At 45.5% G+C, this 13,436-nt stretch overlaps 1 pseudogene; it reads right to left on the bottom strand.

Annotated features, from left to right (window-relative positions):
* Window positions 1–321: 321 nt before the first annotated feature.
* Window positions 322–13,436, bottom strand: part of LOC147092449 (uncharacterized) — an 89,096-nt pseudogene continuing 75,981 nt past the window's right edge.

Genomic DNA, 13,436 nt, shown 5'->3' with positions numbered 1-13,436 from the left:
GTTTCAGGCTGCCCTCAACGTATCCAGAGAGGTTCTCACACAGGGTTCCGTTGCCTGATACGATAGGACGTCCGGGTGTGTTGGCTTTGTGTATCTTTGGGAGGCAGTAGAAGTCATCCACGTGGGGAGTACGTGGGATGAGAGCACGTAGGATGCTTTGAAGGTCTGGATCGAAGGTCTTGATCATTCTGTTGAGTTGCCGGGTGTGTTCTTTGTTCGGATCTGCGGGTAACTGTTTGTAGTGTTCCTGGTTGTCCAGTTGTCGGTATGCTTCTTTGCACTAGTTCCTTCTGTTCTGTATGACGATGGCTCCTCCTTTGTCTACTGGTTTGATGACGATGTTGCAGTTGGTCTTGTGAGCGAGGATGGCATTGCGTTGTGCTCGGGTGACATTCTGGACTGTCTTGTGAGTGTGGCTGATGAATCTGGCGTTGATGCATCTCCTGACAGCTTCAGCATACATGACAAGCTTAGGGCAGCGACCCTCCGGAGGGGTACAATTTGATTCTTTCTTCTTCGGTTGCTGCACTGCGGATCCCTCTGTCTGCTGTTCCAGATCATTGATTGTCTCATTGGGTTCGCTGCTGACATCTTGGGATTTGTGGACGAATTCCCGGAGCCTCATTCTCCTGATGATTTCCTCTGTGTCTGCCGTGAGACCGAAGGCGTCCATTTTGGTGTGGGGCAGAAATTGAGCCCTCGGCTGAGAACTTCAATTTCGTCTGGTTGAATGGTGTGGTCGGATAGGTTGACGATGGACTTCCCTGTGGTTTCAACCATGGTACCGGGGGAGGCTTGGTTGCTGCTGCTGGTGATGCCGAGTTTCTCAAGCTTCCTGTTCTTCGTGTGCATGTAGGCAGTGTAGTTCCGTTGTCTCGTCTGTTTGGCGGTGTGTTGTAGCTGGTCTGCTGTGTCCTGAGCACAGACTGAGAACATGGACTCCATCTCGGTTTCGAGGTTGCGGCGTTTGCTGTAGAGCTGGTGCACGAGATGGTTGAGGAGTGTGCGAGAGGTACGATGGCAGAGTCTCTCAGCATAGTCTGTGTTGTAGGTCGACTTGAGTGGGTTCGTGATCTGTAGTCCTTTCAGGATCTTGCCTGCTTTCTTGCATCACTGTAGAAACTTGATATCTGTGTCGATATGCGTGATCTTCTTGGAGATCCTCTTCACTTTGAGCAGGCAGTTTGTGGTGTCAATAGTAGCCATGGTGTGGAGATGCTGGAGTTGGACTGGGGTGGACAAATGTAAGATGTCACACAACACCAGGTTATAGTCCAACAGCTTTATATGAAGTCACAAGCTTTCAGAGCGCTGCTCCTTCGTCAGGTGAAGTGGAGAGATGCATAAAGACACAACTTATATAGTCAGAGAATAATGTCAGATGTTTATAGGTAATCTTTCTGACTGCCATTTATCACACCTCGGCAGAGAGATAATCGCAGCAATCAAAAGTGCGAATGGTGTCCAAACAGGTTAGTCAGGGAAACATCACATCAAACACAATGAGGTGGGGTCATGAGGGGTCAAATGTTGCAGATGCTGGAGTCTGTGTGAAAAAAAAGAGACAAAAGACATTTTTTTTGCTGGAAATCACAGCAGGTTCGGCCGCATCTGTGTAGAGAGAACAAGCCAACGACGACTCGAGTCTGGATGACCCTACCTCAGGTGGGGTTACATGTAGCGTGACATGAACCCAAGATACCGGTTCAGGCCCTCCTCATGGGTGCGGAACTTGGCTATCAGTTTCTGCTCGACGATTTTGCATTGTCGTGTGTCTCGAAGGCTGCCTTGGAGAATGCTTACTCGAAGATCGGAGGCTGAATGTCCTTGACTGCTGAAGTGTTCCCCGACTGGGCGGGAACTCTCCTGCCTGGCGATTGTTGCGTGGTGTCCGTTCATCCATTGTTGCAGTGTCTGCATGGTCTCGCCGAAGAACCATGCTCCAGGGCATCCTTTCCTGCAACATATGAGGTAGACAACTTTGGCCGAGTCACATGAGTATGTACCATGTACCTGGTGGGTGGTGTCCTCACGTGTGATGATGGTATCTGTGTTGATGATCTGGCATGTCTTGCAGAGGTTGCTGTGGCAGGATATTGTGGTGTCGTGGTCGCTGTTCTCCTGAAAGCTGGGCAATTTGCTGCAAACGATAGTCTGTTTGAGGTTAGGCGGTTTTTTGAAGGCGAGTAGTGGAGGCGTGGGGATGGCCTTAGCGACTTGTTCATCATCATCGATGACATGTTGAAGGCTGCGAAGAACGTGACGTAGTTTCTCTGCTCCGGGGAAGTACTGGACGACGAAGTGTACTCTGTTGGTTGTGTCCCATGTTTGTCTTCTGAGGAGATCTATACGATTTTTCGCTGTGGCCCGTCGGAACTGTCGATCGACGAGTCGAGCATCATATCCCGTTCTTACGAGGGCGTCTTGCAGCGTCTGTAGGTGTCCATCACGTTCCTCCTCGTCTGAGCAGTTCCTGTGTATTCGCAGGGCTTGTCCATAGGGGATGGCTTCTTTAAAATGGTTAGGGTGGAAGCTGGAGAAGTGGAGCATCGTGAGGTTGTCCGTGAGCTTGCGGTCGAGTGAAGTGCTGAGGTGTCCATCTTTGATGGAGATTCGTGGGTCCAAGAATGAAACCGATTCTGCGGAGTAGTCCATGGTGAGTTTGATGGTGAGATGGAACTTGTTGATGTTATCGTCTAGTCTTTTCAGTGATTCTTCGCCATGGGTCCATAGGAAGAAAATGCCATCGATATATCTGGTGTATAGCATTGGTTGGAGGTCCTGTGTAGCGAAGAAGTCTTGCTCGAACTTGTGCATGAATATGTTGGCGTATTGTGGTGCGAATTTGGTCCCCATGGCTGTTCCGTGTGTTTGGGTAAAGAACTGGTTGTCGAAGGTGAAGACATTGTGATCAAGGATGAAGCGGATGAGTTGCAGGATGGCGTCTGGAGATTGGCTGTTGTTGGTGTTGAGTACTGAGGCTGTCGCAGCGATGCCGTCATCGTGAGGGATACTGGTTGAAATAAAGAGTAGATTGCCTTTCAAAAGCTAGGCTTTATTAACCTTAAAAACCAGCAAGTACATGTTGAGCACCCAGTCTCAACCAAACTGTAGAAATCTGAATTTAAGATGGCCACCACAGGTCACATGGAATCAACTAAACAATAAGTTTACAGCATATATCTCAAGGCAGGAAAACAGGCAACCAATTACAATGCTTCTTACAAAACAAGAATAATCACCACATTCACCCCTCGTTTTAAAATATACTTCAACCTAGGTAGCCTTTACAGTTTACAATGAGTTATTTATGACTAGAGCAATACATGTATAATGCCTTCAACAATTTTAAAATTTTACTATTAAATTATTAATTATTTTAAAAGTCCATTTTTAATCGGTCGACCGGATACCTTGTTCGTGTCGACCTTCTTAGCCTTGGTGGAGTTCCTTGCCCTCCCACACCAGGAGACACAGAAATATCTTCTGCAGGGAGGCTATAAATATCCCGATTATCAACGGTTTCCGGATTGGAAGTCCCATTAGAAGGTAGACTGGGAGGGTCATGAACATCCATCGGGGGCAGACTAAGAGAATTGTAAGTGTCTGCAATAGGATTGGAAATGTTCGTAGTATCTGTGACGACATCAACATTATCTGAATTATGGCTATTGTTAATGTCCTCAGGAGAGGGCTGGCCACCACAAGGAGCTATGTCTTTAACTGAAACCGTATTTCTTTCCCATCTTGGAATCGAATGTGAGCACATTGGGAATTTGCCTCCAATAGCTCCACCTCCTCCACTAAAGGATCATACTTTGACAGTCTAACATGGCGTCGGAGCAGCACAGGTCCCTACATAGTAAGCCATGAAGGTACCGAATATCCCGTAGTGGATCTCCGCGGATAGTTGAAGAGCCTTTCATGGGGGGTCACATTAGTAGCCGTTGAAAGCAATGATCTAATGGAATGCAGGGCATCAGGCAGTACCATTTCCCACTGTGTATTCTTAAGGTTCCGGGATGTCAAAGCCAACATAACTGCCTTCCAGATCACCCCATTGTACCGTTCGCACTGTCCATTACCCTGGGTATAATACGGGGTAGTTCTGCTAGTCGAAATTCCCCGACTCTGGAGGTATTCCTTCAACTGGGAAGACATAAAAGAACTTCCCTGATCCGAATGGATATACGCAGGCATCCCAAAGATGACAAAAAGTTGAGTCAGACATTTAATAACTGTAGCAGCTGATACATCTGCACAAGGAAAAGCAAAAGGGAACCTTGAAAACTCATCCACAACAGTAAATATATATCGATTCTGAGTCGTTGAAGGAAGAGGCCCCTTAAAATCAACGCTCAGGCGTTCAAAAGGAGAAGTAGCATTTATAAGATGAGCTCGTTGAGGCTTAAAGAAATTCGGTTTACACCGGGCACAGACAGAGCATGACGAAGTCATCCGCTTGACGTCTTCAACTGAAAAGGGCAAATTCTTGCTGTGTACGAAGTGTATCATCCTCATAACACCAGGATGGCACAAAGCATTATGTAGATTAATAAGCGTATCTCCGTGAAGCACAGACCAATAAGCCCTCGACAGCGCATCAGCGGCAACATTTTCCTTCCCCGGACGATAGACTATATCAAAATGGTAGCATGCCAACTCGATCCTCCACCTCATTATTTTATCATTCTTAATCTTTCCAAAATGTTTGACATCAAACATGAAGGACACAGTTTTTTGGTCAGTTACTAACGTAAAATGTCACCCAGATAAATAATGTCTCCATTTACGCAGTCCTTCTACTATTGCGTACGTCTCTTTCTCTATTGATGAATGTCTCTGCTCACTGTTGCTCAGAGTATGTGAGAAAAAGGCCACAGGTCTTCCATTTTGGTTCAGGGTAGCCCCAATTGCAAAATCGGAAGCGTCCGTCCAAATCACAAAGGGAACCTGCTCATCAATAGAATGCACAACTGCTCCAAGGATATCCTTTTTAAGATTATCAAAACACGTCCTGGCCTCCCATGATAGAGGATATGTCGTAACCCGAATAAGGGGACGGATCTTCTGCGAGAAGTTTGCAATCCAATTAGAATAATAAGAAAACAGTCCAACAACTCGTTGCAAGGCCTTAGGATTAGTAGGGCAAGGTAAATCAATCAGTGGTCGCAGCCGTTCTGGATCTGGTTTAATCTTGTTTCCCGAGATAATATACCCCAGTAAATTTACCTCGGTGGTCGAAAAGATACACTTCTCTTTATTGAAAGTTAAGCCAACTTTTTCCACAACTTGAAGGAATCTTTCTAGATTAAAATCGTGCTCCACCCTTGATTTGCCACACACCGTGATGTCATCTAAATATGAGAAGGTGTCAGAGAGAGAGTTATCACTTATAAAAGCATCCATTGCCCGTTGAAAACAGGCGACACCGTTAGTAACACCGAATGGTACTCGGCAAAACTGGTACAGCTTTCCGCCAGCTTCAAAGGCCGTATATGGTTTGTCCCTCTTAGCGATAGGAATCTGATGATAAGCACTCTTTAGATCAATAGTGCTAAAAACCTTATATTGAGATACTTTATTGGTAAGCTCATCAATCTTAGGCAGGGGGTACGCATCTAATTGAGTATACCTGTTAATAGTTTGAGAGTAGTCTATCACCATTCGCTTCTTATGTCTCTCATTAGTGGTGACAACTACCTGTGCCCGCCAGGGCGAAAAACTAGGTTCAATGATTCCTTCCGATAAAAGACGTTGAACTTCAGAATTAATAAATTCTTTATCCTGACTGCTATACCTTCTTGACTTGGTAGCAATTGGCTTACAGTCCGGCATCAAATTGGAAAAAAGTGATAATGGAGAAATGAATAAAGAAGTTAAACCACAAATAGACAAAGGTGGCTTGGTTCCTCCAAAAGAAAGACTGAGGGACTCATGTAATTGAAGCACATCATGACCAATCAAAATGTCCGCACAGAGATTAGGCAGAATGGATAGGCATATATCAGTATACGTATTACCTAGGAGAATTAATTTCACAAGGCAACAACCAGCTACTTGTGAGGTGAGAGTCGTCTGAGCCATACACAGCTGATAGGAAACAGGCGAAATTTTAAAATGCTTCTCCCTCACAAACTGAAGACTTATAAAGCTCTCAGTACTGCCCGTATCTATAAGGGCCTTCACTTCTAACCCAGTAACTTGGGCCATAACTATAGCTTTGTTTAGGCCATGGGAAAAGGCGGCAGAAACTGATGCAATAAACGCCCTATCTAAAGGCTGAATGGTCACAGAGGAGGCAACCGATTTGCAAACACGTGTGTAATGACCTCCCTTGCCGCATTTACTACACACAGCCTCCCGGGCAAGGCATTTCAGACGGGGGTGCTGGGCGTTCCCGCAAAAATAACACTTCTGAATCCTAGAGGCAACAGCCACCGAAGTAGAAACTGTTTCGGAATCTGATAAACCACTCCTATTAAATCCACGTAACTCCCTTTCATCTGGAACTGCCGAAACCACAGTCGCAGGCCGAACAAAAAGAGCATAAGAATCCAAACTTCTCTGAGCCAAATCCAATGTAGAGGCTTGCTCAAAAGCACTCTTAAGTTCCAAGATCTTATTTTCTAATAACCGCTGACGAATTGATCTAGACAGTAATCCATTAATAAATGCATCCCGTACCGACTCTTCCCTATGTTCTTCTGCAGACACGGCCTTATAATTACAGTTAGCACCAAGGCGCTGGAGTGCTTGTAAATAAGCATCCAAGGATTCTCCCGCCTGCTGCCTATGGGCAGATAAAAGGTGACATGCAAATACCTCATTTTTGGGTTTAACAAAAAAAAATTCCAACGTAGCAATAGCCAATTCATAAGTTTCACAGTCCAAAATATACTTATACAGATCCGGAGCAATGTAGTTGATCTGTATATCCAACTTATTTAGAGATTGCTGATCCAACATACCCAAAAAGTTTTTAAATGTACGATACCAATGTTTCCATTGATCTTCCACTCCTGCAGAATTAGGGTCAGCATTAAATCGTTCTGGTCGAATATATCGTTCCATTATAGCAAAAGGTTAATAAATTGAAATAAAGAGTAGATTGCCTTTCAAAAGCTAGGCTTTATTAACCTTAAAAACCAGCAAGTACATGTTGAGCACCCAGTCTCAACCAAACTGTAGAAAACTGAATTTAAGATGGCCACCACAGGTCACATGGAATCAACTAACCAATAAATTTACAGCATATATCTCAAGGCAGGAAAACAGGCAACCAATTACAATGCTTCTTATAAAACAAGAATAATCACCACACTGGTGTAGAGTGCCGAGACATCCATCGTGGCGAGGAGTGTTCCTGGTTCAACTGGTCCGTGGGTGCTGAGTTTCTGTAAGAAGTCTGTAGTGTCGCGACAGAAGCTGGGGGTTCCCTGTACAATGGGTTTCAGGATGCCCTCAACGCATCCAGAGAGGCTCTCCCACAGGGTTCCGCTGCCTGATACGATAGGACGTCCGGGTGTGTTGGCTTTGTGTATCTTTGGGAGGCAATAGAAGTCTCCCACGCGGGGAGTACGTGGGATGAGAGCGCGTAGGATGCTTTGAAGGTCTGGATCGAAGGTCTTGATCATTCTGTTGAGTTGGTGGGTGTGTTCTTTGTTCGGATCTGCGGGTAACTGTTTGTAGTGTTCCTGGTTGTCCAGTTGTCGGTATGCTTCTTTGCAATAGTCCATTCTGTTCTGTATGACGATGGCTCCTCCTTTGTCTACTGGTTTGCTGACGATGTTGCGGTTGGTCTTGAGAGCGTGGATGGTGTTGCGTTGTGCTCGTGTAATATTCTGGACTGTCTTGTGAGTGTGGCTGATGGAGCTGGCGTTAATTCACCTCCTGACAGCTTCAGCATACATGTCAAGCTTGGGGCAGCGACCCTCCGGAGGGGTCCAATTTAACTCTTTCTTCTTCGGTTGCTGCACTGCGGATCCTCTGTCTGCTGTTCCAGATCATTGATTGTCTCATTGGGTTTGCTGCTGACATCTTGGGATTTGTGGAAGAATTCCCGGAGCCTCATTCTCCTGATGAATTCCTCTGTGTCTGCTGTGAGACCGATGGCATCCATTTTGGTGGTGGGGCAGAAATTGAGCCCTCGGCTGAGAACTTCAATTTCATCTGGTTGAAGGGTGTGGTCGGAGAGGTTGACGATGGACTTCCCTGTGGTTTCAACCATGGTTCTGGGGGAGGCTTGTTTGCTGCTGCTGGTGATGCCGAGTTTCTCAAGCTTCCTGTTCTTCGTGTGCATGTAGGCAGCGTAGTTCCGTTGTCTCGTCTGTTTGGCAGTGTGTCGTAGTTGGTCTGCTGTGTCCTGAGCACAGACTGAGAACATGGACTCCACCTCGGATTCGAGGTTGTGGCGTCTGCTGTAGAGCTGGTGTACGAGATGGTTGAGGAATGTGCGAGAGGTACGACGGCAGAGTCTCTCAGCGAAGTCTGTGTTGTAGATCGACTTGAGTGGGTTCGTGATCTGTAGTCCTTTCGGGATCTTGTCTGCTATCTTGCATCTCTGTAGAAACTTGATGTCTGTGTCGATATGCGCGGATGTCCTATCGTATCAGGCAATGGAACCCTGTGTGAGAACCTCTCTGGATACATTGAGGGCATCCTGACACCCATTGTACAGGGAACCCCCAGCTTCTGTCACGACACTGCAGACTTCATACAGAAACTCAGCACCCATGGACCAGTTGAACCAAGAACACTCCTCGCCACGATGGACGTCTCGGCACTCTACACCAGTATCCCCCACGATGATGGCATCGCTGCGACAGCCTCAGTACTCAAAATCAACAACAGCCAATCTCCAGACGCCATTCTACAACTCATCTGCTTCATCCTTGGCCACAATGTCTTCACCTTCGACAATCAGTTCTTTACCCAAACACACGGAACAGCCATGGGGACCAAATTCGCACCACAATACGCCAAAATCTTCATGCACAAGTTCGAGCAAGACTTCTTCGCTGCACAGGACCTCCAACCAATGCTATACACCAGATACATCGACGACATTTTCTTCCTATGGACCCATGGTGAGGAATCACTGAAAAGACTACACGATAACATCAACAATTTCCATCCCACCATCAAACTCACCATGGACTACTCCTCAAAATCGGTATCATTCTTGGACACACGAAACTCCATTAAAGACAGACACCTCAGAACTTCACTCTACCGCAAGCCCACGGACAACCTCACGATGCTCCACTTCTCCAGCTTACACCCTAACCATGTTAAAGAAGCCATCCCCTATGGACAAGCCCTGTGAATACACAGGACCTGCTCAGATGAGGAGGAATGCGATGGACACCTACAGACGCTGAAAGATGCGCTCATAAGAAAGGGATATGACGCTCGACTCATTGATCGACAGTTCCGACGGGCCACAGCGAAAAATTGCATCGACCTCCTCAGAAGACAAACATGGGACACAACCAACAGAGTACCCTTCGTCGTCCAGTACTTCCCCAGAGAAGCGAATCTACGCCACGGGCTCATTTGCCGGGGGATTCCATCGGTGATCTCACGGCTGCAGGCAGCTCCTCCTTAAGAGAAGGAGGAGGCCTGCAGTACCCCAGCCTGCCGCACCGCATCGGTTGCCGCAGCGGCAGCTGGGCACCGGAAACTGACAGTCTTCACCCCAAACGAGGCGTCCAAACCCTGCAATAGCGCCCGCCGCCGTCTTGGGGCGGTGCTACTGAATTTCAGGCGGGCGCTAGGGGAATCCGGGCGTGCGCTAAATTTCGGGCGCTAAAGACCTGGCGCGGCGGAACCGAATTTTTAGCCCATAATGTTTGAGCAGGGTCACTGCATGTAATGTTAGAGTAGAGTCGCCACCAGTAACATTAGCGCGGAGTCACCACCAGTACTTTTAGAGTAGGGTCACCAGCAGTAATGCGAGAGTAGGGTGACCAACAGTAATGATTGAGTAGGGTTGACCAGCTTTAAATTCAGAGTACGTTCACCAGTAGTAAAGTTAGATTAGATTCACCTCTAATAGTAGAGTAGACTCACCACCAGAAATGTTAGCCTATCGTCATCACCAGTAATGTTAGAGTAGATTCACCACCAGTAATGTTGATTAGATTCACCACCAGTAATGCAAAATTATATTCACCACCAGTAATGTAAGAATAGGGTGACTAGCAGTAATGTTAGAGAAGGATCACCACCAGTAATGTTAGAGGAGGGTCACCACCAGCAATGTTATTGTACAGTCACCACAATTAACGTTAAAATAGGGTCACCACCACAAATACTAGAGTAGGGTCAATACCAATAATGTTAGAGTAGCGTCACCAAAAGATATGTTAGAGTAGGGTCACTACAATAATGTTAGAGAAGGGTCACCGCCAGTAATATTACAGTTGGGTCAACACCAGTAATGTTAGGGCAGGCTCACCACCAGTAATATTAGAGTAAGATAGCAACAGGAATGTTAGAGTTGCGTCACCCCCATTAATGTTACGTTAGGTTAAAAACCAGTAATGTTAGTGTAGGATCAACACCAATAATGTTGGCGTAGGACACCACCAGTAATATTAGTGACGGGTTACCACCATTAATGTTAGAGTAGATTCACCGCCAGTAATGTTAGAGTAGTGTCACCGCCAGTAATGTTAGCTTAGGTCAATACTAGTAATTTTAGATTATATAGGTTTATCACCATAGATTCACAACCAATTACTTTATAGTAGAATCACGCTCCAGTAATGTAAGATTACAGTCACCACATATAATGTTAGAGCAGGGTGATCACATATAATGTTAGAGTAGCGTCTGCACCAGTAATGTTAGAGCAGGGGCACCACCAGTACATTTAGTGAAGGGTCGCCACCAGTAATGCTAGTGTAGGATATCCAACAGTAATGTTAGAGTAGGGTCACCATCAGTATTGCTAAAGTAGAGTCACCATCATTAATGTTAGAGTAGGGTCACCACTAGTAACGTTAGAGAAGGGTCACCACCAACATTGTTGTGTAAGGTCAACATCAATAATGTTAGACTGGGGTCAACACAATTAATGTTGAAGTAGGTTCGCACCAGTAATGTTACATTAGGATCAGCAGCATTAATGTTAGAGTTTGGTCACCACAAGTAATGTTAGAGTAGGGAACCACCTATAATGTTAGACTAGATTAGAACAAGTATAGTTATAGGATGTTAACCAAGAGTAATGTAGTGAAGAGTAACCACAAATAACGTTGAAGCGGATTCATCAAAAGTACAGTTAGAATAGGCTCGCCAACCATTACTGTTAGAGTAAGGATCCCACTATTAATGTTAGAAAAGTATCACCATCAATAATGTTAGATTAGCTTCGCCACGAGTAATGTTAGAGTATAGTCAGCACCAGTAATGTTAGAGTAGGTTCACCACCAGTAAAGTTTGAGTAGGGTCACCACCAGTAATGAGAGATTAGATTCTCCACTCATGTTAGAGTAGAGTCACCACAAGTAATTTCAGAGTTCATTCACCAGCAGTAATTTTGGAGTATACTCACCACCATTAATGTACGAGCATGGTGACCAGCAGCAATTTTAGAGTACGTTCACTACCAGTTATGTTAGATTAGATTCACCTCTAATTTTAGAGTAGAGTCACCACCAGAAATGTTAGAGTAGATTCACCACCAGAAATGTTATAGTAGATTCACCACTAGTAATGTTAGACTAGGGTCACCACCAGTAATGTTAGAGTACAGTCACCACCAGCAATGTTATTGTACAGGCACCGCAATTAACGTTAAGATAGGGTCACCACCACAAAGATTAGATTAGGGTCAATACCACTAATGTTAGAGTAGGGTCCCCAGCAGTTTTGTTACAGCAGGGCCACCACTGGTAATGTTAGGGAAGGGACACCACCAGTAATGTTAGATTAGGGTCAACAACAGCAATGTTATGGCATGGTAACCAAAAGTAATGTTAGAGTAGGGTCACCACCAGCAATGTTAGAGCAGGATCAGCACAAGCAATGTTAGATTAGGTTCATAGAAACATAGAAACATAGATGATAGGAGCAGGATTAGGCCATTCGGCCGTTCGGGCCTGCTCCGCCATTCAATGCAATCATGGCTGATTGCCCAAATTCAGTACCCTGACCCTGCTATCTCTCCATATCCCTGGATTCATTTAGCCTTAAAAAATATATCTAACCCCTCTGTGAATATATTTAATGAATTGGCCTCGACTGCCTTCTGTGGTAGAGAATTCCACAGGTTCCCCACTCTCTGGGTGAAGAAATTCCTCCTCATCTCTGTCCTAAATGGCTTACCCTTTATCCTTAGACTGTGCCCCCTGGTTCTGGACTCTGCGACCATCGGGAAAATCCTTCATGCATCTAATCTCTCTAGCCCTGTTAGAATTTTATAAATTTCAATGAGATCCCCTCTCATTCTTCTAAACTCCAGCGAGTACAAGCCCAATCGACCAAATCTCTCCTCATACGTCATTCCTGCCATCCCAGGTATCAGCCTGGTGAACCTTCGCTGCACTCCTTCCATGGCAATAACATCCTCCCTCAGATAAGGCGAACAATACTGCACACAATACTCAAGATGTGGTCTCACCAAGGCCATGTACAACTGCAGCAAGACACCCTTGTTCCTGTACTCAAACCCTCTCACTACGAAGGCCAACATAATATTTGCCTTCTTAACCGCATGATGCACCTGCATTCTTTCCTTCAGCGACTGGTGCACAAGGACACACAGGTCTCGTTGCACTTCCCCTTCTCCCAATCTATTGCTGTTCAGAAAATAATCTGCCTTCTTGTTTGAGACACCAAAGTGGATAGCCTCGCATTTATCCACGTTATATTGCATCTGCCATGCTTCTGCCCAACCACCCAACCTGTCCAAATCATACTGGAGTTTTTCGGCATCCTCCTCACAGCAAACACGCCCACCCAGCTTTGTGTTGTCTGCAAACTTGGAGATAATACATCTAGTTCCCTCGTCCAGATGATTAATATATATTGTGAATAGCTGGGGTCCAAGGACCGATCCCTGCGGTACCCCACTAGTCCTTGCCTGCCACATGGAAAAGAGCCGTTTATTCCAACACTTTGCTTTCAGTCTGCCAAACAGTTCTCTATCCAAGTCAATACCTTGCCCACAATCCCGTGTGCCATAAATTTACACGCTAATCTCTTATGCGGGATCATATCAAAAACATTTTGAAAGTTCAAATACAACACATCCACTGGTACTCCTTTACCTATATTATCAGTTACATCCTCAAAAAATTCCAGTAGATTAGTCCAGCACAATTTAACTTTTGTAAATCCAAGTTGACTTTGTCCAATCCGGTCACTGTTTTCCAAGTGCTCTGCTATTACATCTTTTATAATGGACTCTAGCATTTTCCACACCA

The sequence above is a fragment of the Somniosus microcephalus genome, unplaced genomic scaffold (genome assembly GCF_052327205.1).
Source record: "Somniosus microcephalus isolate GS21.2 unplaced genomic scaffold, FLI_Smic_1.0 unresolved_chr2, whole genome shotgun sequence".
NCBI classification, from domain to species: domain Eukaryota; kingdom Metazoa; phylum Chordata; class Chondrichthyes; order Squaliformes; family Somniosidae; genus Somniosus; species Somniosus microcephalus.
The sequence above is the reverse complement of the archived record's forward strand: the minus strand, read 5'-3'. Positions and strand labels throughout refer to the sequence as shown.